This window comes from Toxorhynchites rutilus, chromosome 3 (genome assembly GCF_029784135.1).
Source record: "Toxorhynchites rutilus septentrionalis strain SRP chromosome 3, ASM2978413v1, whole genome shotgun sequence".
NCBI classification, from domain to species: domain Eukaryota; kingdom Metazoa; phylum Arthropoda; class Insecta; order Diptera; family Culicidae; genus Toxorhynchites; species Toxorhynchites rutilus.
In genome coordinates, this window is record NC_073746.1 from 163,763,192 (window position 1) to 163,790,875 (window position 27,684).

General features: G+C 36.4%; 1 protein-coding gene, 1 long non-coding RNA gene and 1 other non-coding gene across 4 annotated transcripts in view; 2 read left to right on the forward strand and 1 right to left on the reverse strand.

Moving 5' to 3' along the window:
- LOC129775980 (follicle-stimulating hormone receptor) overlaps positions 1-27,684 on the forward strand; it is a 429,827-nt gene that overhangs the window by 257,656 nt on the left and 144,487 nt on the right. The gene's annotated exons all lie outside the window — the stretch shown is intronic.
- Positions 1-27,684, reverse strand: part of LOC129775984 (uncharacterized) — a 154,574-nt gene that overhangs the window by 79,273 nt on the left and 47,617 nt on the right. Inside the window, exon 2 of the long non-coding RNA XR_008743043.1 lies at positions 22,948-23,132. This is a non-coding gene — a long non-coding RNA (uncharacterized LOC129775984). The remainder of the gene's footprint in view (positions 1-22,947; positions 23,133-27,684) is intronic.
- LOC129780752 (U4 spliceosomal RNA) lies at positions 8,845-8,983 on the forward strand. Its single transcript, XR_008744018.1, has one exon. It is a non-coding gene; the product is annotated as a U4 spliceosomal RNA (small nuclear RNA).

Sequence of the window (27,684 nt, forward strand, 5' to 3'; positions counted from 1 at the left end):
ATTTTATCATAAAAGTTTTTTGATTTTTTATTTTTTTTATAGGTTGCAGCGGAGAACTAATGATGTTTATTTCACAGTGCGTGAAAACATAAAGTTGGATTTTGGAAAAATGTTTAAATGCTTCTTTTTTTATTTTTTAATTGTTTTTTGTCCCGATTTATGAAAGTACGCAGAATTCTCAGCCAAAAAGGTGTGCGGCAAAATTTTGCTAAGTGCTACCGTTCCTGAGACATAGTAATTTTAAAATAAAATTTACTGAAAATTCTCAACTTTTAGTTGTTTTCGACAGTTTTTCGAGTCCTTTTAACCTAGAAGTAAATTTTACTAAAAGAGTAGATAATTTTTTACTGCAAGGCTTGACTTAATCAAGTGATGCGGTTAATTTTTATGATAAATCTTACATTTTTTCATTATTCGAGAGGAATTTTCTTAGAAAATAATTATTTGATGTTTGAATTGTTTTGGATGTTACATCGAATAACAAATATTACTTATTGCAAAGTGGATCAATATTGAAAAAAAAGAAGGACAAAACTATTATAAGTTCATGAAGCAATAAAATCACGTTGGTATATTTTTTTTGCGGGTAGACAGAAACGTACCGTATAGTTGTTTCAAGTACCCATGTTAGAACAAAAACAGTGCTGATGCAGTAAAACCACAGGCAAATGATGAACGAGTTACAAGTAAGGGTTAATCAAGTGAGAAACAAAAGATAGTTCAGAAGAGAAGAATGAAGTACAAAATTAACACACACAATAGCTATTCACCTTTTACAAGCATTGTGCAAACGGTTTTTCGACATTTTTTTTTTAAATTGCAGAAATCTCACGGAAAGTAATATTGAGAAACTAGTGGAACTAGGGTTTGCAGAAGAAAACCAGCATAATATAAAAAATAATAGGTGGATCTGAGCCTAGGGACATGGACAGGAGTTTGACGTAGGTCTGTGATTGTTTTTAGTAATTGCATTTGAGTTGAGTTTTTTCATTGTTCAGAAATCTGTAACTTTTACTATTTTGATACATCAAATGGAGGTCCTGGAGTTTCTGATATTGAACTATATTGATGTTCAAAAATGTGCACAAAATGCCATTAAAGTCTTTACCACTCTTTTATTCTATTTATTTAATTATGCAGAAGAGAACAAGAAGTCATCATTTATCAGTGCATTTTTGAACAAAAGTCCAAATAAGTTAGGGGTACCTAGGTCCAATAAATCAGAGTATGTACATTAGGATGCCAATGAAAATGGTCATCTCGAATGTCAAGTTACCCCATAAAAATGTTCACCATCTCGAAAAAACACCCTATGCAAAATATCAGCTCAATCGGACTTTAGGGAGAGTGGCGCAAATCGGACAAAGTTAGAGCTTTTGAAAGTCGAAAAATCCCCCCAGGGGGATTAAAGGAAATCGGGGTTCGAAAAAAAAAATTGATGCCAAATATCTTAAAATTGCATGAAACGTCGAGATCTAGTGTCATCTCGAAAAATTTTTTTTGTCAAAAATCGACACTCAGGGACTCATTTTTTTTCGGAATACGAGATCGTTATCTCGAGTTTTCTTTCGGAACATGCTGTGAAATGTTGATTTGGATGATGATATACCTTTATGATAAATATTAGCTCATTCGGACTTCATTTACTGGTGTCGCAGATGTTAAAATTTGAGTTTTTTGAAAAACTAAATATCACAGAAAATCGAGATTGAAAAAAATTGATGCCTAATGTCTTAAAATAACAGTTATCTCAAAAAATTTCTTGTGTCAAAAAAAAAATTTTTTTTGCACTTTCGTTTTTCGCCTAAAAATTCGTTTTTTGACAAATAATTTTTTTTCGATAACTGTCAATTTCGGCGTGTCATGCAATTTCGAGACATTTGGCACCAAATTTTTTTTTTCTTGGGTATTTTCCGACTTTCAAAAAACTCAAAACTTTGACCACTTTGCGCCACTCTCCATTAAATCCGATTGAGCTGAAATTTGGCATAGGGTGTTTTTTCGAGGTGGTGAACATTTTGTATAGGGTAAATTTTTGAAATTTTAGGGTTGATTTTTCCCATTCATTCATTGGCACCCTAATGTACAAGCAAGCACTTTCCTTTGATAAAATAAAAGTTAGGCAATTTGCAAAGTGTAATTATAGCAAAAAAAAAAAAAAAAAATTTAGGTATTATGATACAAAAAGAAATTTGTAATAAAATGTGACTCTTTATCATTTTATAAAAACTTGAAATAAAATACTTCTCGAAAAATGATCTTTTATAAACTCGAAAAACATCCGAAAACGACCGAAAGTTGGTTCAGTAAATTTTGTTTCAAACTCACTGCATCTCGGGAGTGGAAACAATAAGCAAAATTTTTCCGTATATCTTTTTATTGCAAATCATGCGTACGTTTATACAATAGGGTCAAAAACCTTTATAAGAATAATTTCAACAGTTTTCAAGAATGCACCTTTTTTTATTTATAACTTTTTTGTCCATTATTTTTCCATCTTGGCGCACTGTGCAATAAACATCATTAGTTGGTCGGTGTTAAGTCAGAGCGGACTATGTCGCAAAATTAAAAATTTCTACTTATTGATTACAGTAGATTAAACATTCAAACATTAAATTATTAAACATGATTAAACAAATTAGATTAAACAGATCAAACAAAAGCTACATTTCACGTTTATCAGATTTGGAAAATCACGCTTGCAGCAGCAACAACTTATCGAAATTGTTTTGAACGCTCAATGAAAGCCCCTATCGCATCAAATTCAAACTCGTTTTCTGGAAATCATAAAAATGTCACATGATCCGGTCTGACTTAACACCAAACAGTTGTCTGCTACAATATATCAAATAATTAAAAACATTAAAAAACAATGTTGCTGTTTAATGGTCAGCTGCACTCCAATCCAGGAAGTATCCCGTGTCAGGCACACTTACAGAGACTGCAACATCCCAATTATGAGAACACTTTGTAATACTAACCTCGACCCAACCGCGAGTAATCGGTTACATTACTACTAACATAGCTGAGAAGAAAAATTGTCGAAATATTACGCCATTAGAGCCTTAATAAAAATATATATCTTTTGAAAAAAAGTGGAAAATAAAAATAAAACTTTTTTTAACAGTGCTTACTTTCTCCATATTGCACCAATAATAGACGAATTACATGCCAAAATGGCAGCACCATCTCAAACAGCAATGAAACGTTATGGGCAGGGCTATAGAGTCGGAGTCGGAGTCGAGCAGTCGGAAGGAATTTCATTATATTAGAAGTCGGAGTCGAAGTCGTAAAATTTTTACCGACTTCGACTCCAACTTCCAGATGAATGATCCAATACAATCAAAATATTTAGCTCATTAAACAAAATTTTATTTCATGATCTTATTAATATCCTGTTCACGGCCGAACCGTTCGCTTGTGTTCTCTACTTTCTTCATAAGCGACAAGATAACGGTTAGCATGACTGCTGAAATGCTCGAGAAAAGCATTGTGGATATGTAGTGAAAAACAGAATCCCGCTGAACCTGAAGCCAAAGCATCAGTTGTATGGCGATTGGAGAAGCAAACACTAAAAAAGTAGGCTTGCACAAATCCGTTGAGAACCGATTTGAATTCGTTGAAACTAATTTGATACTTTAAAAGACGAAGTTTCCGATATGTTCAAGATCTTCCACATGCGTTACACCGTTCACACTCTCCAGTTGACGATTCGTGGTGGACTGAATGATCATTCTGATACTACCTTCATTGGTAAATTGAGGCAAGTTACTATAGCTGGTAGAACCCCGAAAACGGATGCAATTTTTAAAAGAAGACCAGGAAAAGAAGCAATTTTTGGTCAGGCCACTCGCTAAAGGAGTACATATCTCGTGATTCAGCGACTGAATGAACTTAGAAATTTCATCAATGATCTGGATAATGAGAATCTTCCCTAACTGAGAATCAGAGGAACAAAGCGATAGAACTGGAGAAGCTCCGGTTTCAATCGTTCAACCTAACCAAAACACTTCAGCTTGAAGATCTGACACCTGGAAAGTTTATGTTGGAATGAAGGAGTCTGATTTTCCGCCTTAGTAAGATAGAATGATCAATTGCAGATGGAGTTTTACGGTCCAAGAAGAGAAAAGTACACTTCTGGCTAACCCTATATTGTTGGCAGCAATTTACATCGATCCAAAGAGCAGAATTTTACTTTTTTTAAAATTCGTTTATTTTTCAGAATTTTACTTAACGAGAGCCAATTAACGATGGCCAAGGAAGCACTGTGTGAAACATCGCTGTCGGCGAATCTTGCAGCGATAATTCTGAGTCTTCATCATCATCAGAGAGCACAAAGTTTAATGCTGAATAACAAAAAAAAATAAAAACGACTTTACTTCGGAAAAAAGAATAAGAAGAAAAACCTGATGCTGAACATCTTTTGAAGTGAAATCCTAGCTTGTTCGCCAGAGATTGAAAAATATGACCGATCGTGCAAGGTGTGATTTGGTGATACGGGGTGATTTGGACCACCCCTTTATCTCAAAAATACAGTTTAACTTGGATTTTTTATAATATCATCTCCTTTTATTGTTGAACCGTTTGTACCTAACCTGAAAAAATCTTTGGAAAGTTTAATAGGTGGAGGAAAACGGTAGCATGAACACAGCAAGCACTTTGATTGTCAGAAAATGTATGTTTTTTGATCGTGGTTTTAAGGTTTTTTCCCGCTGATTATACAAAATTTTCGTGTATCGTTCAGTAAAGTTCTGTACGCCTACAGAAGAGGAACAATTTGATTCAGCGAAACTGTATATTGATAACAATGAATGAAATTAATTGCATTTTAATTTTTACATGTTGTGTGGAGTGACATAGTTTTACTCTCAGAAACCACTTTCATTGTAGACATTCTTAGAGAAAAACGGTGTATATGACGATTTTGTGGAAAATACTACCAATTATTAGTTATTTCTTTTGTATATATTCGCGATTAAAGGCATTATAAACCGTCGGTAACATATACCATAAACATATTTGAAAATGATTGAAAATAATTTACGCATTGATGTATTGTTGCTATCCGTTAAGTTAATTTATACACGACTAGCTGACCCGGCAAACTTCGTCCCGGCCAGAATGGATATGAATACAGTGAAACCTGTTTTTGTGCGTTTATTTTGTGCGATTTTTTTTTGTGCGATTTTTTTTTGTGCGATTTTCTATTCTTGTGCGGTTTTTTTTGTGCGGTGTATGAAAAGAAGCATATTTGACGAAATTATCGTGCATTTAGTCTTTTTCGATGGTTTATATGCATTTCAGAGCGAAAAAAGCATATTTGCGTCTCAATTATACACTTCTGAAATCATTCCCCTCCTCTCATCAAATGCTCTAAGTTTTTCTAAGTTTTTGCATGACATGATTTCTAACAGCAACACGTTTCGACATGCAACAAAAGCACAAAACAGTTCGCGCAACCGAAAAGCAAAGTGTCCCATCGCAAAGCAAGGAAACAAAAGGAAATTGAACGGTGGATGGCGTGGATTTGAGTTATTTTCTTGGGGGAAACTTTTTTTATGCGGTCCCTATCTACCGCACAAAAAAAAAATTTTTTTCAAAATGTGCACCGAACACGATTTTTTAAAGCTGCTGGTGAAGTTTTGCACGATTTTTTTATGCGACTTTTTTTGTGCGGTCCCTATCCCCCGCACAAAAAAAGGTTTGCCTGTACTTTTAAACATTCACGTTTCCTTACCAAACGAACGTTCGTGGAATCAATCACAGAACTATTTATTGATTGATATTGTGATAGACTTTTACAGTTTTCTTTAACTATAAATTTCCTAGTACTTCTACCAAAACTCGTTATTATAATATATATTTATTTACAGTAACAATTCTCGCTCAACATGTTTCTTCGTTACATGGAATACATGTTTGATACAGAAAATATAATGAAATGGATACAGCTCAAATCGGACTATTCGTTTCACGAGTTTTGTGATTACCAACACATTTGGTGATTCATTTTTGTGTATATAGTTAGAGAAGATATAGCAGTGCGTTTTCCCACCTGAAAATCCATTTCCACTTTCGAACAAAGTTCAATTTCGTTAGCGCAAACATCAAATGGACTAAAAACGCTTATCACAAAGTAATTGTTGAACATTTGGGAATTCATTTTTCCGCATTTTCCCATTTTTCTTTAGAATTTTCCGAAAATTCTCAATTGTCATGTTAAGTTGTTGATATGGTTGGTTGAAATATGTGTAATATATTTCTGGGATCCTCCTTTTCCTTCCAGAAGAGGGAGGGGTGTCCATTTCTGTGTCATTTCTCGTACCCAAAAGCCTTCACATGCCAAGTTTGGCTCCATTTGCTTGATTAGTTCTCGAGTTATGCAGAAATTTGTGTTTCATTTGTATGGCAGTCCCCGCTTAGAGAGGGGAAAGGAGCATCGAATCACTATGGATATATCTCTTGCCCCCTAAAACTTCCACTTTCCAAATTTTGTTCCGTTTGCTTGATTAGTTCTCGAGTTATGCAGACATTCGTGTTTCTTTTGTGTGGCTTTTTCTGGGATTTTCATGGTTTATGGGTATGGGTGTCAAATGCAATTTTTTTGCTCTTCGTTGACTACCATTTTTAACACCCTGGAATTTACAACTGAATAGAGCAAGCTAAAAAACCGAAAAAAAGCAAAATGTCGCCTTTCCAACGAGATATCGACATTGATCACTGCAATCATCTACCGAAACATTATGAGATTTCTTCTATTCCAACATTAGGTTGCAAAAGCGTTCAATATTTGACTGACATCCATTGTAAACGTTCATACACAAATCACGAAAACAATTCACATGACAATTTGGCTTATCTGCATGGCTGCATTGATTTGACTTATTTGTTTTTCAGTATTTACAAAAAGTGAGTTTACAATCTGAGAATGTCATCTTTTAGTAACATGAAGCGATAGAATCACTAGACTCAAAGTCTCAAAAATTAATAAACATGCATAATACCATCAAATCACTCCTAGAAAAATGAAACTCACAACACAAATTCATTTATCAAAACAAACAGCACAAAACAAAGCTCGCCTCCCCCAAGTCGAAAGAGAATCAACCAGAAAACAAAGTGATGAAATCGTTAGGAAACGATTATCATTTTGGGATAAACTAATTGTGTTGGTATGTCCCCGGTGTTTCATCCCAGTTGGGGTGGTCATCAGTGAGAAGATTTTCTTAGTCGGTCCCGCCACCTGTCACTCCTCTCCCTCCGCTGGCTCGGTTCAGCGATGATTCGGCATGAAATATTATGACATTACGCTGCGAAGCTGATTTACGAAAACAATTACCACCGCCCTGACAAGATTAATTACTCTGCTGGTATTTCATGCATTTCCTCCTGCTGCTGTCGACTGCCTTGGCGCTAGACTTGGCACAGGGCAGAGATTCCAAATCCAGGTTCAGTATTTTTTTTTGCATTTCTTATTTTTTTGACGTCTCGCTGTCACACACTTTTCGCTTTTTGAATCGGACATAAAATACTGCATTTTACGCTGTTGTGAAACAAGCTCCGAAACACGATTGCTGGCTCATTACAAAACTCGCTGTGAATGGCGACGGTGAAAACTCATGGAATTCCTGGCGCACTGTATGGTTTCATCTGTTGGAGCTCAGCTGTTTCATGTTTTCGTTTGTTGTTCGGTGGATGATTCAATTCAGGGACATTTTCCCAATGTCCCATGATATTTATAAAGATTTCCTAACCATTGAAGTTGCTTACGGAAACGTGCACAGTGATTCTCTTGAAGTTGTTTCCTTATGAGGTGTTTTCCTAGCTGAGCAATTCCACGTCAAGCTGATAGTTTTTAAATTAAGATTTTTCGAAAAATAGTTAAAAAAAAAATTCAAATGAAAAAAAATCCTACAAAAAAATCTATCAGTCCTACAAAATTTTAGTCAAAGAATGGAATGTAGCAAATTATTTTGGTTTTCATTAAAAATTATCAAAGAATTTTTTGGAAAAAAAATATTTTGAAAATTAAAATTCATTTTTTCGAACATGCTTTCAAAATTCTGAAAAAAATGATATAAATAGCCGTAACAATAGTCCAATAAGTTTTTCATACATCGGACGATGGGTACATTTACATGGAAAAAGTTTTTCGAACAACAACTTTTACATGTTTTTCTTTGAAAAGATGCTATTAATGTTCAGCAAAACTTTTTTCAGGAGTCTTCATACAAAAATGACTTATATTCCAAAAACCATAAAAGATAGAAAGTTGATGTTTTCGACAAAAGTTTATATTTTAACATGATCTAAAACTTTGTCGAATACACTATATCTTGACTTTAAACAAAATTAGGATTAGTTGTATTTTTTTCAAAGAAAATATAAAAAAGTTGTTGTAATAAAAACTTTTTCCCTGTAAAAGTGCCCATCTTTCGATGTATGGACGACTTGTTGGAAATTGTAAGGGCTATTCATATATATATTTTTGGGAATTTAAAAAAATACATTTTTAAGAAAAATTAATTTTAATTTTTGAAATAAATTTTTTGTCAGCGAAATTTTTTTCCAAAAAATTTTTGGTATTTTCTTGTAAAAATTTAAACAATTTCCTACATTTCAACCTTTCACAAGAATTTTGTAGGTATCATAGTTTTTAAGTAATAATTTTTTTTGTAAAAAAATAAGAAAAAAATGGCTTTTTCCAAAAAGTAGTCTAGTAGTCAAGTATGCAAAGTTGCTTAGATGACCCATGGTTTTACACCCACAACGTTTCACTATTATCTGAGATGGTGCTGCCAACTCCTAAGACAAGTTGGCATGAAATTCGTCAATTACGAGTTTATTTTTGCGCAGTGGCGATATCGTAACCAATGAGGTTTTCCGAGGTGCGATTATTGCTAGTTGACAAAAAATTATTACGAAAATAAAATACATATTTTTCGTAGGCTGTATATTCGTTGGCTTTAATTTGATATGTCGATCATCTAAATCAGTTCAATGGTTCAAATGTTATGATTTTTCAAAGAAAGTAATTTTTGGGAAAAAAACATGATTTTTCGGACTACCCTAAAATGGAAATGGTCACCCTAACGAAAAACTAAAAAACGGGTCTAATTATTTGTGAAAAAATCTACCACTTTTCACGAAAATCTGAGAACCACTATATCGGTTTGGCATGGAATGGCTGTATAGATAGAAGATATAAAAGTGTGTTATCTAACCTGTCCAAATCCATTTCCACTTTCGAACAAAGATCAATTTCGATAGCGCAAACATTGAATGGACTGACAACGCTTATCACGATGTAATTGTAAAACTTGATTTTTTAAAAAAGGCGTATCCATACTGATTGATTGATCGTTACCTTTACTCCGTTTACCTTTTACTCAAAACCAAGATGTCAGAAAGAAATATGTCGTTTGACAAAATTGTTGGAAAGTCAATCATCTTTGTTCAGAAAATAACATTTCACATACACAGTTAAAATCTCCACTAGATCTCAGGATCCCGTGCACCCGTGGCCGAGTGGTTAGCGTCATAACTAACATGCCGGGTGTTCGGGTTCGATTCCCGTTCTGGTCGGGGGAATTTTTCGTCAAAGAAATTTCCTCCGACTTGCACTGTGATCACGCGTATTCTAGAGCTTGCCACTCAGAATGCATTCAAGGCGTGTTATTTGGCATAGAAATCTTAACTAAGTACTAATAAAAATGACGCAAGTAATACTACGTTGAGACGGCGAAGTTCCTCTAGGAACGTTAGTGCCATTGAAGAAGAAGAAGAAGATCTCAGGAATGGCGCTGCCTTCCGAATTTTCATTAGTATTAAAAATGCGTATCACGACGCTAACAATTTAATAGTATGGTAAAATTTTTCAGGGTTCCTCCGTCTAGAATTTCATCGCCTTCTTGGTCTCCATGGAGTCAGTGTAGGGCCACGCTCTCCTATTCTATTTTCATTCAAGAAGTACGATCACTGTGAATTTTTTTTGTCTACATATTACAGTTTATTCTTTGGTACAAATCAATTGGAATTAGAAGAATGCTACCAAATGTTCGAATTTCTCAACAGGATCTTCGGTAAAAGGTGAAAGATATAAGCTGTGTTGACAGAGCGCTCAGTATGTCATAGCTGTACCGAGCGCCAGGACAATGCCACTTCGGAAGGATACAAAAGTTTTTTTTTACCATGTGCCATGTAATTTCTCTCTCGTTTAAAGTGAAATTTGTTCCATCGTATTTCAGCCGTGTCCGCATTCGATTTAGCAACCCATTTTCCTCCTCTCAAATTAAGTAAAAATATTCTTGGTGACACCCCGGGTGAAGGAACCAACTAATTTTTATTTTCCCCACGCGTGAGTGATGACAAACGAGTCAGATCGGAAAATCTGTTGCCCAGAAGTGCATCATTGCAGTGCTGAGGAGTGCGTGGTTTCAACTCTTTCAGTGTGACAAAAAAAATATGAATCGCGCTGCATTTGACAAATTTCCCGGTTGAACCAAACCCAGAGACCCGGTGGAAGTCATCGTAAATTTACTCTTCTTCTCACTAGTTTTCAATGTTCCCATTGATACCGTTAACTGCCGGGGCGTTGACGTCCATTTGGTCCGGCACACAGCGCTGCTAAGTTATTTACTGTATCGTTTTGGCGATGTGACATATTTTTGTCAACAGCCTGTAAATTCCGGTCCGAGTAACACTTGTCCTACGCTTGTTTCAGTATGAGTTACACGGCAAAACAATTCTGCGCGCGAAACAAATGGATGGTTTTGAAAGTAACGCCTCAAGCGGCGTACGATTCATTGTTATGACGGCTCTTTCGCAAAAAAAAACATGTTTTGAATATTAGTTGAAGGTTCAAATATTGTCTCGTTTTCATGTAGGATCGTATCTATAATTGGGGATCTTTTCTCTTGAAGATACGCGTGAACACAGTGCAAGTCGGAAGAAATTTCTTTGACGAAAAATCCCTCGACCAGATTTGGAATCGAACCCGAACCATCGCCATGATAATGTGTGACACAAATCACTCGGCCACAGAAGGACTCGGGATTCATAGCATTTTATTAGAAAAGTTATAACATTAAAAGTAATTTCTCTTTTTGAACACCTGAGATGTAGGTGATCCGAAATACGAGGGTCGTTCAAAAAATAGGTTTCAGTGCCTCACAAATCGCGGAAAAATAAAGTTAGGATAAAAAACAAAGTGATTTTCGTAATCTACGTTTTATTTTCTATTTTTCTACATAATCACCGTAACGTTCGAGGCATTTTCCATAGCGTGGCACGAGTTTTTCTATTCCGAGCGCGAAGTGCGTAGCGTCCATCTTTTTGAAGTACGATGTAACTGCGTCACGAATTTCTTCAGTGTTATCGAATCGTTGACCGCCGAACGCCTGAGGTTGTTGTTTCAAACATTTCATCATTGTAACGGAGAAATAATCTGATATTATAATGACGAGTTTTGGTAGAAGTACTAGGAATTTTATAGTAAAAGGTAATTTTAAAGGTAATTTCTTTCAATCAATCCTGCGATTGGACCCATGAACAGCGCTTAGTAAGAAAACGTGAATGTGAAAACGAAAAATAAATTTTGGGCGGGACGAAGTTTGCCGGGTCAGCTAGTATATAATAAAATAAATGAGATGATTTTTGGACATTAAAATTTGATGCGGGATGATTTGAACCGTCTGTAGGGTGATTTCATCCAGTGTATGTTTCATCAAAAAAAACTCATGTTTATGAAAAGTAATTTGGGATGATATTACAATCAGTAGGGGAGAGGGAGGCAAGTTAGCGACGTTAAGCTTTGGCGAGCCCTGGATCTTGGATTTTTTTTAATGTTGATGCTGATTCATCAACATGAAAATCTAACCTCCATGTCTGGATATTTTCGTCGATAGCGTCTATAGCTTTCATAACATTCTCCAAACTGGTGTCCGACCAATATTGGTCTCTTTTTCGCTTATAAGTTCTAACCATCTGCAATAAAAAAACCAAAAATTAACATAATATTGCAGTTCACCAACTAGCCCCCAAGCGACTTTTTCAATAAAAAAAAATTTGCTGAAAAAAATTCATTATTGAAACTCGCCCGAAACAAACAGATTATGTACAATAGAGTACCTTTATCATGTTTAAAATATTTTGAAATTTTAACTTTTCTTATAAAGTGGATAATGAAATTTGAAAAAAGGAAAAAAAAATAAAGAAAAAATCACGATTTTTCTCATTTTTATTTTTTACTTTTTTTGTGATAACGTTTTCGGCAGAGGGGTTACCTCTACGAAAAATGTAACGATTTATTAAGAGTTTTCAAACGCATATTACTCAAAATGGTTATTGCGACATTTGTTGTGTTCTATATCATTAGACAGAAAATTTATCCAGATTTTTTTTTTTGCTTGAAATATGAACAGTGAATATAGTAAACAAAAGTTAACAATTGACGATTTAATTGGGTATGTTTTCTTTCGATTGCATCATCCACTCGCTTCATTCCCGACGCAACGAGCAACCGTATTGCCTAGAATCGGGCGTTAGCTCATAATGTGAGTTGATGCGCAAAATGAATTACAGTAAAACCTGTTTTTGTGCGAATATTTTTTTGGTGCGATTTTCTGTTGTTGTGCGGTTTTTTCGTGCGGTGTATGAAAAGAAGCATATTTGACGAAGTTATCGTCCATTTTGTTTTATTCGATGGTTTATATGCATTTCAGTGCGAAAAAGCATATTTGCGTCTCAATTATCCACTTCTGAAATCATTCCCCTCCTCTCATCAAATGCTCTTAGTTTTTCTAAGTTTTTGCATGACATGATTTCTAACAGCAACACGTTTCGACATGCAACTAAAAGCACAAAACAGCCACGCGCAACCGAAAAGGCAAAGTGTCCCATCGCAAAGCAAGGAAACAAAAGGAAATTGAACGGTGAATGGCGTGGATTTGAGTTATTTTCTTGTTCGAATTTTTTTTATGCGGTCCCTATCTACCGCAAAAAAAAGTGTTTTTCAAAATGTGTACCGAACACGATTTTTTAAAGCTGCTAGTGAAGTTTTGCACGATTTTTTATGCGACTTTTTTGTGCGGTCCATATCCTTCGCACAAAGAAAGTTTTGCCTGTTTTCTCATTTACCGAGAATAGGCACTAATTCTATATTATACTAGCTGACCCAGCTAACTTCGTCCCGCCCAAAATTTGTTTTTTGTTATCAATACCTTCAAACATTCACGTTTTCTTACTAAGCGCAAGTTCATGGGTTCATGGAACTGTTCATTGATGGATCTTCTAAACGACCCCGTTGAATTTACCTTTTACTATAAAATTCTTAGTACTTCTTCCTAAACTCATCATTATAATATCAGATTATTTTCAGACACAATTCTCGCTCAAGATTTTTCAACCTCGAGTAATGCAGAAATTTGTGTTTCATTTGTATGGCAGCCCCCCTAAGAGAGGAGGGAGGAGTCTCTAACAACCATTGAATCATTTATTGCACCCTAAAACCTCTATATTCCTAATTTGGTTTCGTTTGCTTGATTAATTCTCGAGTAATGCAGAAATTTATATTTCATTTGTATGGCAGTCCCCCCCCCCCCTGAGGGGAGAGAGGAGTCTCTAACTACCATAGAATCATTTATTGTACCCTAAAACCTCTATATGCCTAATTTGCTTTTTTTTGCTTGATTAATTCTCGAGTAATGCAGAAATTTGTGTTTGGCACACCCCCCCCCCTTCTAAGAGAGAGAGAGGAGGAGTCTCTAACCACCATAGAAACATTTTTTGTACCCTAAAACTTCCATACGTCTAATTTGATTTCATTTGCTAAATTAATTCTCGAGTTATGCAGAGATTTGTGTTTCATTTGTATGGCACTATGGCAGTATTTAATATTGCATTGCGATCAAAAAACTTTCGAGTTTTGATAAAATGATCTCCAGTTTGTGCTTTTAAAAAAGTTATAAGTAAAGTTGACCATAATACTTAAAAAATACAAGGAAAAGGCCGGTTTTTCGGTCGACTTTGCGTGGAATTGCTTTGAATACAACATAAATCAATTCGTACAAGACAAGCAATATAATTCCTAAAACGAATCTTGTCGCACCATAAATAAACTTTGTACGACAATTTGTGGCGCTAGTTGAACACTATTACATTGTAACGGATAGTCTTAGCTCTGTCGAAGCTATCCGTTCAGTGAGGCCGGAAAAGCACTCGCCGTACTTCCTTGAGAGAATACGAGAAATTTTGAGTGCTTTATCCAGACGCTGTTATGTCATTACCTTTGTGTGGGTCCCTTCTCATTGCTCAACTCCGGGTAATGAGAGGGCTGACTCATTAGCAAAGGTAGGTGCGATTGAAGGCGATATTTATCAGCGTCAAATCGCCTTCAATGAATTTTACTCTTTAGTCCGTAAAAATACCATCGCTATCTGGCAACGCAAATGGAACGAAGATGAATTGGGCCGGTGACTTCACTCGATTATCCCTAAGGTTAGCCTCAAACCATGGTTCAAAAGTCTGGACTTGAGTCGGGACTTTATTCGCTCCTTCTCCCGACTCATGTCCAATCACTGTTCGTTAGACGCGCTACTCTTTCGTTTCAATCTGGCCAGCAGCAATATCTGCGTTTGTGGCCGAGGTTACCACGACATCGAACACGTTGTTTGGTCGTGTGAGGTGTATCTTGTTGCCAGATCGAATGTAGAGAACTCCCTTCGGGCTAGAGGAAGGCAGCCCAATGTGCCGGTGAGAGATGTGTTGGCTCGGTTAGACCTTGATTACATGTCCCAAATATATGTTTTCCTTAAATCTATCGATGTTCGTGTGTGATTATCCTTATATCCTTATACCCTCCATTTCTTCCTTTGTGAGTAATTGGTCCGCTTGCTATAAACAGGAGAATGAAATGTAAATTCACAACAGATGTACGAATAGATTTAAGAATTGAGTGTGTGTGATTATCAACATTGTAATAATTTCCTTATACCCCATCCTTTTCCTGAGAAAAATATGTCACCCTTTTAATCTCGAGTCCACCGCGAGTAATCCGTTTCCCACATTACTAACCATAGATTTAAGAAAATTGTTCATATATATAGTTTTAAAAATATATTTAAGATTTCGGCTCCTTTAAACTTATGTAACTTAGCCTGTAAAAATAAACGAATTTATAAAAAAAAAAAAAATTTGTGGCGCTCGAAGTACGATGCATCGAAGTACCTTACGTTACGAACCAATTCATAGACTAATCAATTCAATTGCAACGTATGAAAAAAACAACTCCATCTATCATCAACCTGATGCTGACCATAAAAGGGCAAAATAACTTCTCAACCTTTCGTCCAATCGGCCTCTAATAATTATTTATTAGACTGGTTCTAAGCCAGAGGGCCGATCGGGCGATCAAAAAAACCATGCCAGAGCATTCCTTTCCTCCTATTATGTGCTGAATATACGCAGCAACGATTGCAGAAGTTACACTTCGCTTGCTATACCCGTAATCGCATAACCATTCGGTTTAATTATGCCCGGTAATTGAGAGTTGATTAGCGCACATGAATCACCGCATGTCGCCTTCCGATGCAACATCGCAATTCTTCCGCCATCGCCGTTGTTACTACTAAATATGGATGGAATGCATAAATTTTCATCCACGAACCATTTTTGTTTGTGCTCTAAGGGGAGAAAGAGAAATCGAGACATGGGGTCTTATTATACACCGACAGCAGCAGCTTGAGAAACTGCGTCAGCATTTCTGCTATGCTGAACCGACTTTGCGAGCACATTTTCATGTCTGCCATGTGCCAGATAGACGTGGATATGATTTATGTTTCTCTATGATAAGAAACAAGCACAAAAGGAGGGAAGTGTTATCGCTGTCTTTGAAGCTCTATTCATTCCCCGAGTGCTGGGAGCTCCTTGGTAAAGAAGTTACCCAAGCATCAGCCGCAGCGGAGGGAATCTTGCATGATGACTTAAGGCACTTCTTTCCGACCGCCAGAAGTGGTCTCTTGAGAACAGATTGAATTGGCGGATTATATTTTTATCGCGTTGATCGCGTTTGAGATCCAGAAAAAAAGTGCGTCGTTTCCATTGTGAGCCAAGTTTTTCAATATATGACCGAAATGGGCCAACGCCTCACTGATATCAAAACAAATAGATTACACGATTGTAACACATACTCAGAGGAACACCATCTGAATAATGCAGAGCACCAGCAAACGTCAGCTTGCCTTTCCGCAGTATTCTTCCGTTCCAATCACCTTAAGTTATACCACACGACCGGGGCGCCGACCGTGAAGATATGATATATCTTAATAATGGGAGGAATGCGAGATAAAACACTCCTCGCGCCCTGTTGCAAGCCAATTCATGGCGTGAAACGTGTCGAGCATACTAATCAAAGGATTGAATTAATATGTCCTCCCACGGGGGGCGGATTCCCTCTCAACATGATACAGGAACAGGCGGAGTAGAAGGAAAAGTGTCAACACTCCTATCTGGGAAGGAGCGGAAGTAGACGAATGGTGGCATGAAAATTCAAAAAAGAGACACAAATATTATATTTTTGGATCACTGGCTATTTCTGCGTCGTTGAGGGCAGAAGTGGCGAATGTTATGAAATAGTTATAGAGAATAGGGTTTTGTTTAAATTTTTTGTCGCTACTTCCACAGTTTTTATTCTAGTCTCACCCTTCTTTTATGTTACTCTCGGGAATCTAGCGTAGGTTCAACTTAAAACGTAACTTTCACTTTCCGGTATGCCCAGTTTACAGCATTACAGCACTCCTATTAGTACAGCGTTGCCAATGTTCCAGTTTAAACTGGATTCTTCCAGTTTTTTTCCTCGATCCAGTCAAACAGTTAAACCTTAAAAATTTCCAGTTTTATCCTGTTTTTTATATTGTTGCATCATTTTACAAAGTTTTTGTAACATAAATTCACGATGTATAAAAATTATCCCTCTCTCACTCTTCTTATTCCTTGACCAATTTTGTTTGTTGAAATTTTTCTTCCGAGGAGTATTTACCTTAGATCGATTTTTCTGTTCTTACACACTCTCAGTGATATTTTTCTCCGGAGTTCGAAAGTGTAATCTGAATTTCAATACGATTAACGCGCTGTGCGTATGGTGCCTACCCAAGCAGCAACGTGCTGTCTTTGAGTTTATATAAATATTATATGTTTAAGAACCTCCAAAACGTTCTGAAGTTCAGACTGATTGATCTACCATTTTATCCACGACTGGTGCAGTGTTCATGACAATAAATCTTACCCAAAATGGTTCATAGAGCCCGCGTGCTATGCTGGCTTTAAATTTTTATAAACATCAGACGTTATAGGTCCTCCAAATCATTCTAAAGCTCAGAAGTTCATAGGGTCAATGTGCTCCATTGACTTTAATTGATATGAATGTAAGAAACCAAGTAACTTCCTTTCGTTTACATTCGTTTACATCAATCGTCCATTCGACGAAATGAAAATCCGAAAATTTAATGTGTCACAACATCTCGGGAAAGATTATTTTTAGATAACCTGAAAAGGAAAACCTGTACGATTAATTGGGCAGGCTATATATTGTACTATTTATCGCATCTTTTGCAATCGAAATCCAATCGCAACGATGGAAAGTTAACTGTGAGAAATCTGAGGAAGTAACTGAGAGAACTCCTCTAAAATCAATCATCCCGCCGATATCTTATGTTATTCATAGCTTATACACTTTATAGAACTCCATTCGTGACGGCGGAGAGTTATTATTGGGAAACCTGGAAAGATAACCGGAAGAACTCTAGAACTAATCGGACCGGCGATATATCGAACTCCCATCTCGAAGGGGAGAGTTATCTTTTGGAAACCTGGAAAGCCGAGAGAACTCCTCTAGAAACCCGAAGATATGTTCCATTATGCATCGCGCGTCTAGAAATTTCATCGTGACGGAGAAGAGTTATCTTTTGTTAACCTGAGAAGGTAACTGAGAGAATTCCTCTAAAACCAATATTCCCGGCGATGTGTTCCATTATCAATCACGCGTACTCTGTATCGAACTTCAATCGCGACAGAGGAGAGTTATCTTTCTTAGATAATAGCCACGAACAACAACTTGCAGCCGTTCTTTGGATCTTCTGCTCTGGAAATAGATACGAGATATTTTAAGTTTTTTGCAATAAAACCATATATTCTAGAGGTTCTAGAAGAAAAGATCCTCAAATATTGTTTGACAGTAATATTCGGGTGGTAGGAAACCTTATTTTGATCTGTTCTAATGGATAATTAAAAGTTCATTTCGCTATTTTATGAGCTACATATGCTTCGAAGGAAAGACTATTTCTCAAGAATTGGAATAAGTAAAAAAATGATTTCAGATAAATCAAAGCCGAAATTCTTAAAATAACACGATTTCACAGGATCCTGTTTTCTTCCAGTTTTTTTAAGATCAATCTTCCAGTTTTTTGAAAAATATTATTGGCAACCCTGTATCGGTACGCATCGGAAAGTGCAAACTCGGCCTATTAGTGATTCCCAACCTGTAGTCAGCGACTGACAAGGGTGCTGCAAAGCAACAGGGTCGCGAAAGTTCTATCAAATATATTTATGCTCTTACTATGTAACTGACAAAAACAGTTTTCCGGCATTATGATATGCCGGAAACATCAAAAACATCAAAAACAAGAATCGCTACGGATTATCATCCGTAGCGATTCTTGTTTACCTGTTGTCAATGAAGTGGTAGTATCAATGAACATCGTGAATGAGCGTATCAGTAGGGTCTAAAAAACAAATGGTAACTTTACACAAAATACGAATCCACAACTTTTACGTCAATGAAGTTGGTAGCCTACAGTGTGTATTTACAACGACGTGTTGAAACATCGAAGCCATAAAAACTTAACGATTAGAATGCAACATCAGAACTGGCTAAGCCAAATCGCAGATATGTCCGTTGATTAAACGTCAGTGCGAATTTGGCAGAACACGAAAATCAACGAATTTATGGAGGTTATTTTCTGTGCGGTAGCTCCTGAACTAAGTGGTGCGGACTCAATCCACTTCATTTTCAAGCAAATTCATGCATGTTTTCAAGCGATTTCTTGCAATAAATTTTCAGACCACCAGGGATGCCAGATTTACAAACATGTTTGTAAATTTACAGACATATCTGTAAAACACTTATTTTTGTTGTAGACTTTTTAGATATAACAATATTTCACAGGTTTTTGAAAAAATAAGAGGCTCTATTCATCACATCAAAGATATTTGACTCACCATATGACATTTTTCCATAGTTTAGTTTGGAACTCATACACATAAGTACTTTTGCCCTGGGAATTTTACAATCAATAACCGGTAATTTCTTCAATTTTCATACCATAAGCAATATTTGCCATAATGCCGCTTTGAAATATTACTCGAGAATCAAAATAAGAACGAAAAAAACGCAACTGTATTTCTCTTACCGATAATTTACCCTAGTGAAAATATATTATGGGCAGCTTCCTGGACAAAATTCTAGAAAGCCTCTGATCGAGGTGATGTCCCTAGCAAGTTCAAATACGTTTTTGTAGATGAATTCTCAATAATGCTTATGATCTGGGGAGGTACTCGCAGAATATACAAGCAGAAGTGCCAGAGAAAACGTATTCTTACATAACATATACTTATTTGAGTTAAAAATGGATCTGTCCAGTTTTGTCCTGATTTGGAAAGATGCTTCTACAGTGAAGAAGTAGGGTAGGGCGGGGCTAGTTGGTCATAGGGGTAAGTTGGTCATTAACGATATCTTGGAATCTGAGCGTCCAAAAAATTAGCGATCTATGGATGAAAAATAGCAAATTGCTGATACAAAAAAATAAGCAAATCGGAAAAAAAATTTATTAAGTAGGTTAAAAAATACGGACATGGTTCCGATTTCGCCTAAAACCATTCACGGTTTGCGCATTATAAAATGTGTTCTAAAACTGGTTAATAACCATGAAAAAAAATCGGCTCATACGTAAAACAAAGCTTTATTGTACGTATTAGCTCTAAGTGTTAATGGAAATCGCTTTTAAAATTATTTTTGTTGAATTTTCATGAATATTCTTTTTCATATATAGAGGGGCTAGTTGGTCACACAAATTGATCGTTTGAGAGCAACGCATATGAAATTTTCAGGTATGCTGTGTTTCATTACGCAAGCTATAAATAAATATAGAAAGTATGTGTTTTACTTCTAAACCCAGTGTATTTGAAACGAAACAACCACCACACAAACCACTTGCAATATAATTGTCATATTTATATTTTTTGCTGTAAATTTTCATTAAATATAATAAACGTTCAAATTGAATATCAGCACTCAAAATATTGCATTGAGTAATGTAACATAGCTGGGGGCTATTTCTATATACTTTAGGGCGAACGGTACAAATGTCATCAAAACAAATGCAAGCGGTTGTGCGTCGCAGGGATGCCAGGTGATTTTTTTTTCAAAAGTCTTGGTACGAGAAAATGTCTTTATCATAATATCGGAAGAAAGTTCTTCACAAAAAAAAGGAACTGTGATAACTCTATTTTTTTATTTTAGCGTTGAAATTTTGCTTGTAACTCAAACCATATCTATGAAACTAATTGTACAAAAGGTATGTAACCGGAAAACCTTCGATTTGTGAAGTGGTCGTTTCAAAGATCTAGGTTAATCTGTTGTATAGTGTGGTCAAAATAATAGAAATTCAATGTCACAATCATTTGAATTTTCGAGCGCAAATGAGCCAATGTCTTCTAGAGACAATATGTATTCAGACCGCTTCGTTCGCTGAGACTAAAGCCCTACTTTTTGATGATATTTTCGGCCAATAGATGGAATTTCATGGAAATAATATCTCCACGTACGCTATCATACTGAATTGTCTTCACATATTTCATAATGTCTTCAAAATGTATTCACAAAATCAAATGTCTTCAAAATGAAGACATGTCTTCAAACCTGGCATTTCTGGTTCGCCACAAAGTGTTAGATAGACTAAATCGCTAGAAGAGATTGCCTGACTAATTTTCAAAAACGATGATAATTTGAAATGTTCATCCCTAGAGGCGAATGAACTGCAAAGTTTAAAGCCTCTTAAAAACAAAGAAACAACAACAAATGTTCATAGAGGCGAATGAACTGCAAAAGTTTAAAGCCTCTTAAAAACAAAGAAAGAAAGAAAGAAATGTTCATTAATTTGTTTTTTCACTTGCTACATGATATTAGTTAACCGTTTTTGTTTTGATTTAATTAATTGATTTATAATGAAGGAAACTACTAATAGAAAAACGTTTATTATTTGCTCAAAAAAACATGCCTATTATTGACCAACTTACCCCGTGTGTGGGGTTAGTTGGTCAATTTATTCAGAAATATAAAGACGTTAAATAAAAGAAAAATGTCAAATTATTGATTCTCTGGTTATTTTTCATTGAAAGGGTAAAACGTAAGCTTCATTGTGGTACATAACATTCTAACGCAAAACTTCGTACTACAAAGTTATAGTCAAATTTATTCAAAAATGACCAACTAGCCCCGCCCTACCCTACTACATATCGAGACAAAAGGGTGGATTTCGAAAAGTAGATCAACCAACCCTCAATTCCGCCCAATTGAGAAATGCTGAGCAATTGTCAAACAGATATTGAAAAAGAGTGGGAACGTGACCCGGAATGCGACAGATATGAAGAGATGGCGGAACAAAATGGCCGCTCAGGTTAGTCAGCAGAGTGTCCAAAATATGATGAGTGGTATTCGAGAGAAAGTTCGAGATTTCATCAAAGCCATATCACTATTTTTCCTTTCAAGTTACATGAATGACCTTCATTCTGAGTTCTCCACAGTTTTAATACATAAACGTGGTTCCAAGATAGAACCGTTGTTTTGGGTCCAGATATTAAATGATCACTTTTGTATGGGTCCCCCTCTCATCGTTCAACTTCAGGCTACAATAAAGCAGGTTTTCTTGTATAAAAAGCTATGCGCAATGGAAGAGACTTTATTTTGTAAGCTTATCATTTTTGTGAATATCTGCATTTTTCTCAAGGTGGAATGGTAGTGATAAGGGCCGTTTTATATTTTATCGTATCAAGAGTAATCAAACATAATTCCGCGTTTGAATGTAATTTTTTCGGCTTCAATATTAAGCATTTTGAGTGGCTTAAATTCAAAATTCAATCCGCTGATGGTTATATTTCGGTTTGTAAATTAACAGAGAAGCGATATTAGGTATGTACGGAAAAGTAAATTCATTTGTAAGCGGAAAATTTGAATTATTGAAATAGTTGTATTGGTGGGGTAAAACGGACAGTTGTCAGAAGGAGCTGGTGTCATCTCGAAAAAAAAATTTTTGCTGAAAATCAACCTCCTGGGACATTGCCTGAGTGGCAATGAAGGTATGGAACAAATTAATTATGGAACTTAAAGAGCCGACCATGTACCTTTTTGTTTATTGATCTGTGCAAAATTTCAGCTCAATCGGACATGATTTAGGGGTGCCTCAAAACGCTAAAAGTTTTGATTTTTTGACCCAGAATTTTGTACATGAAATTTGGAAAATCGAAAAAATGTTTTCGGTGCCAAATGACTTAAAAATGCATAAAACGTTGAGATCTGGTGTTATCTCGAAAATTTTGCAAGGGTCAATTTTTTGGCCAGTAAACAAAAAGTACATGGTCGGTTCCAGGGCTGTTATGTGTGCATGTGTATGAAAACAACGCAAACGCCGAGACGTCCGGTAGAAGTGATCAACAACACATTACTAAAAAGCTGAATATATTCTTACCTGAAAAAATTAATTTGAAAATCCGCGTAAAAAACCGCGTTAATTGGAAAATCCGCGTAAAAAAACCATGTCACCTAGTGATAGATATCAAATGGGACTATCTTTACGGAAGTAACGGAAGTAAAAAGTTGAGTGTTGCTCGCTTACTTACCCGTAGTTTTTTCGTGCAATTTCGTTGGTTACTGGTAGCTATAGTTCGGTTTTCCTCACGAATAAGGTCATCTGCTGTTGCTAGAAGATTCCCTAGTAATTTGTACACTCTTCTGCCGATGCACGTGCAGTACCACTGTTGAGCCGTCCAGAGCTAAGTTGACAGGGAAATACGTTCACGAATCGCTGCCCGTAAAAATATATATAAATTTTCCTCAAAAACATGTCTCTAGGTCAGGAATAGTTAAACAAATTGCTGTATATATCAAATTACCGCCCATAACAATATATGCATAATTCCATATAGTGCAAAATAACGCTTTTCGTATTCTTTATCCAGCATATACTACTTCTCGAATGGCGTTAAGGTGAAGGTGGAAGCTAGTCATTGTAGTAGTATATGTAAACCCACGTGTAAAAATGGGATAATAGTGTTTGTGAGAGAAGAGCAAAGCACAAGTAAATAGATCAATTCACTTATCAGACTGTGTGGCGCTTCATTGACACGAGTCTTTGAATACATTTGAAAAAAATAACAATTCAATACTAAAGTAAAATGTATGAACGATATGTTCTGATGAACAATTGCAATATGAAGTAAAACTCTGGTTATACGCGAGCGTAACATGAGCAAATTTATAACAAATTTATAATTTATCAATTCGCATGAATTAGGTTTTTTTTGGTATTAACAAGTTCTTTCGCACAGTAACTTGATGTTGATAATTCCTTAATATTTTCCTTCGTTGATCGTATTGTTTTCACATATTCACGTTGGAGCTTGACCTTGAGCTTGGGTAGACTGTACAATTCGTAGTTGCTCTCCGTGATTGACCTGAACCAACCAAATTGCACAAAGGACATACAGAATGACGCTTGGGACTAGCAAATCATTCTCGTTGGGCAATTTTCGGTGAATCGAGTTTCAAATGGTCAATAACGACGCCAGCCACGTCCATACACCAAGAGAAGGGAAGGAATGTTAGTATGATAATCGCCGCCCGAAAGCCAGAAGGGTCGCCTCTATAGCGTGGTTCCATAGCGATTATCATGGAAGGGATAGTTGTTAGTGGGAAGAGGTAATAATCAGGATTCACTGCGGTAAGTGATGTGATTATGCAAACGCGAGCTATCGACCAATCGACGAAATGAAACTCTAAAAATCTCATGTATCACAATGACCGGATATATATCGAATAATATCCAAACCAACAGGTACATGAAGGGAAAAAGCTGATATTCGTTTTATAAACATCATTTCAAAATGTTTACTAAAGTTTACGCGAGCTCACAGTCCATAAAACAACCGCTTTCCTCCGCCACCACGAGAATGTTAGTGGACACGTCCTTTGTTGCTATTAGCGCTTCAGCCCTGAACGCACCTAGTTATTCTTATCCTCTCATTGCACACAAAAAATGAGCGAAGGAAGAGAAATCCACAGTCGATGAGTGGCCGCGTAGCCCTCGAGACCTGACACTTTCTCTCCCTCTCCCACCGGAAGAGAAGAGCATTTCGGACGATTTTCGGATCGGTTATCGAAAATCAAATACTATTCGCAAATGAAAAAAAAAAATCAAATACAAAAAAGCAAATGACACTAAAAACAACTTAGCTGAGATGGAAATTTTTTTCCTCATGGTGAAATTTCTTTCTCGATGTTGATCCCACTGGTATATAACACATGCAATAGTTGAAACCACTAACTACCACACACGCGTATATCCACAGGGCACGAGAGAGAAAGACGACCGGAAAGTTTTCACCAACACATTTGCATGGAACTACGAAAATATTCTTCAAAACGAAAAAAAATATATTTTTAATGGCTACATAACAAAACACTATTTTATGTTTTCTAACCATCGATTATAATTTCAGGCCATCCGACGGATTTCACTATTAAGTAATTTTCAACTGCACATTGAACCGAAACACGCCCGAACACGTCAGACGATGAAAAAACACTGTTTTCACATATTCACGTTGGAGAGCCTCAACCCTTCTCTCCGTTGGCCGAGGCATTTTGATTGAATGTAATACTTTTCCGTTTACTGTTTTTGGAAGCATAGGCAGCCATGGCAGTGTTCCGAGCTCTGCAATACAATTTTCTTACCCAATGTTAAAGTTGCTAAAATTTACATTATAGACCCATTAAACGTAAAAATAATAATTGTATTGATATCAACAAAATTTTATTCTATTGATTTTCATGACATGGAACGCTATGACTCGGGAACAACATTTTATTGAGTGGTTTTTATAGTTGTTTCGATGATGTTGTCTGGCATCAGTGTCGAAAAAATAACGATGTTTTCACCAATACAAACAAAACCATTGCCGAAGATCGAAAAATGAAAATTTTACTTTCAGAGCACTAGCTCGAGTTTTCCGACGTTTTTCACTACACAGTGCGACAGCAGATGAAAATTTAATATCTTGTGAGTAATCGATTAGAGTTAGATTGATATTACTTGATGGGAAGTGTGCGAAGACGATCATTTTCTTCACACTGTTTCGCAAAATTATTGATTTTCGGGCGAAGGGTGAGTGAAGAGAGATGAAAGAAATGAGCGCCATTGTGGAAGCCATTTGTGGCTAGCTTCCACCTACCCTTTAAAGTTCCCTTGTGGAACTTTTGCCGTCTCAACGTACGCATTAACTAGCGTCATTTATTAATACATGGTTGAGATTTCTTAAGCCAAATAACACGCCTTGAATGTATTCCGAGGGGCAAGCTCTTGAATACGCGTGACCACAGTCGAAGGAAATTTCTTTGACGAAAAATCCCCCGGCCAAAACGGGAATCGAACCCGAACACCCGGCATGATAATGTGAGACGCTAATCACTCGGTCACGAATATCAACATTTGTTATCTTGTGACATATTAGATGTATAGATAGACGTAGATTTATTCTATAAATAACCCTAATGTATTTTCATCGTTATTTCCCTCTCTTTTCAGGTAAGTGTAATTCGTGATATTCTGCATGAATGTGAGTATGTTTAAATCGCAATCAAGTGGCTGAAGACATGATTGAACGACCAAATTCTGATCCCATATCACATAATAACTGCTGATATGAATTCGTGTGTTTTTCGTATTTTCGAAACTGAAATTACCGCTTCGTGGGACCCGTTTTGACAGCATTGAAGATATGAAAACTGAAGCCAATTCTTGAACATAGCTATAAAACGTGTTTTGATCACTGGATTGTTTGTTGGAAAAAGTGTATTACCTCAGAAGGGGGCTATTTTGAAGGTGATAATAAAAATTTAGATGATTTATAAATAATGTTCTTCAAAAACACATTCCCGGTATATATTTGACAGAATGTATAGAGTGACAGGTTCAATTAAACAATGATTTTCGGGCCTAGAAGTAATCAATTTAAGGTTTCCTCTGCTTCGCCACTACACGCGGTTTGGGTTCACAGAAAGCAATTTTTCATTTTCCACCGAAACCAATCCCACGGTGCAACACCCGAACATACACCAGCACTTCGAATGCCGCCCTCTCGGGAGATGGGACAAAAGCTTTGTTTGGCATTTTTCGGTCGCCAAATCATACCGGCGAAAAGCAAATTGTGGTTTTTCAGAGAGCGCCAACCCAACCCGGCGCTGCTCGCTATTTTTTGTCCCATTTCGCGATTCACTTGCTGCAAAAGTGGTTTCCGGATGTGGGCGATGTGAGCACATAAAGAAGAGTACAACGTACGCCGGGACCGTGTGAAACAAGCGCCGATGGGAAGCAGCATCAACATCATCGTCAACCGCTGGACAAAGACTGTATCTGTATCTGCTCACTTTTTGTACCGTACCGTTTCTGCGATGATGAATTGATTTACGATGAAATTTGAGCCGGGGGGTTCCGAGAGTGATGAATTCCCGGGCAGCAATGCAAATGATCCCATGGGGAGATGGCGAAAAAGGTTAGACGCGAGAGCAAAACATATTGAGAATGATGATGGGTTTTGGAGGCGTTTAGGTTTACCCCATGATTAAGCACCTTTTTTTTGTGATGAATTGATAACAGGTCGTATGCCACTATTAGAATAACGTTTAAATGTATTGCGCTGTGGTTGGCTCCACAGATTCAATTATGCTGCCAGTCAAGTTGATTTGATCTTGCCTATGCTTATGGGCGGGATTGTTGCATGTTCCAAGCTCATAGTTGTATGGAAAAAAGTTGGGTATACAAATTTGTGAGATTTTTCGAAACAAGGAAAATAGGGACAGTTTTGGTGATCGAATGGGAGAATGTGAATATTTCTGCAGTATGGACGCTCTTTTCGTAATTATAATAAATAAACTGACCCCCTTATTATTGTTTCTGGTTTCAGATAACTGTTGTGAATCTTCTAATTCTGGTGTCGGTGGACCGATGATTATTCTTGATTATTCTCGATTTGGTCATCATCATTAGTGACATCAACATTTTTGGACAGCCCACTAATTACCTAAAAATAATCTGGTCCACAACTATTTTAGATATTTTTAGGTACAGTTCAAAATTATTTTCTCGGAATGCTTTTGGTGTGAATTTCGCAAATTATTCATATTTTTTGATGTTCAGTTTCCATTATGTTAAGACTCAGTATTGAAATTTTCATTCTTTTTACACGTTAATTAATATAAATAAATATAAATAATGAAGGTCCTGCCTCATTCCCCTACAGAGGTATGAGTTGGTCGATTATCTAATTGATAATAAATTAATACATAACCAGTTTTACAAA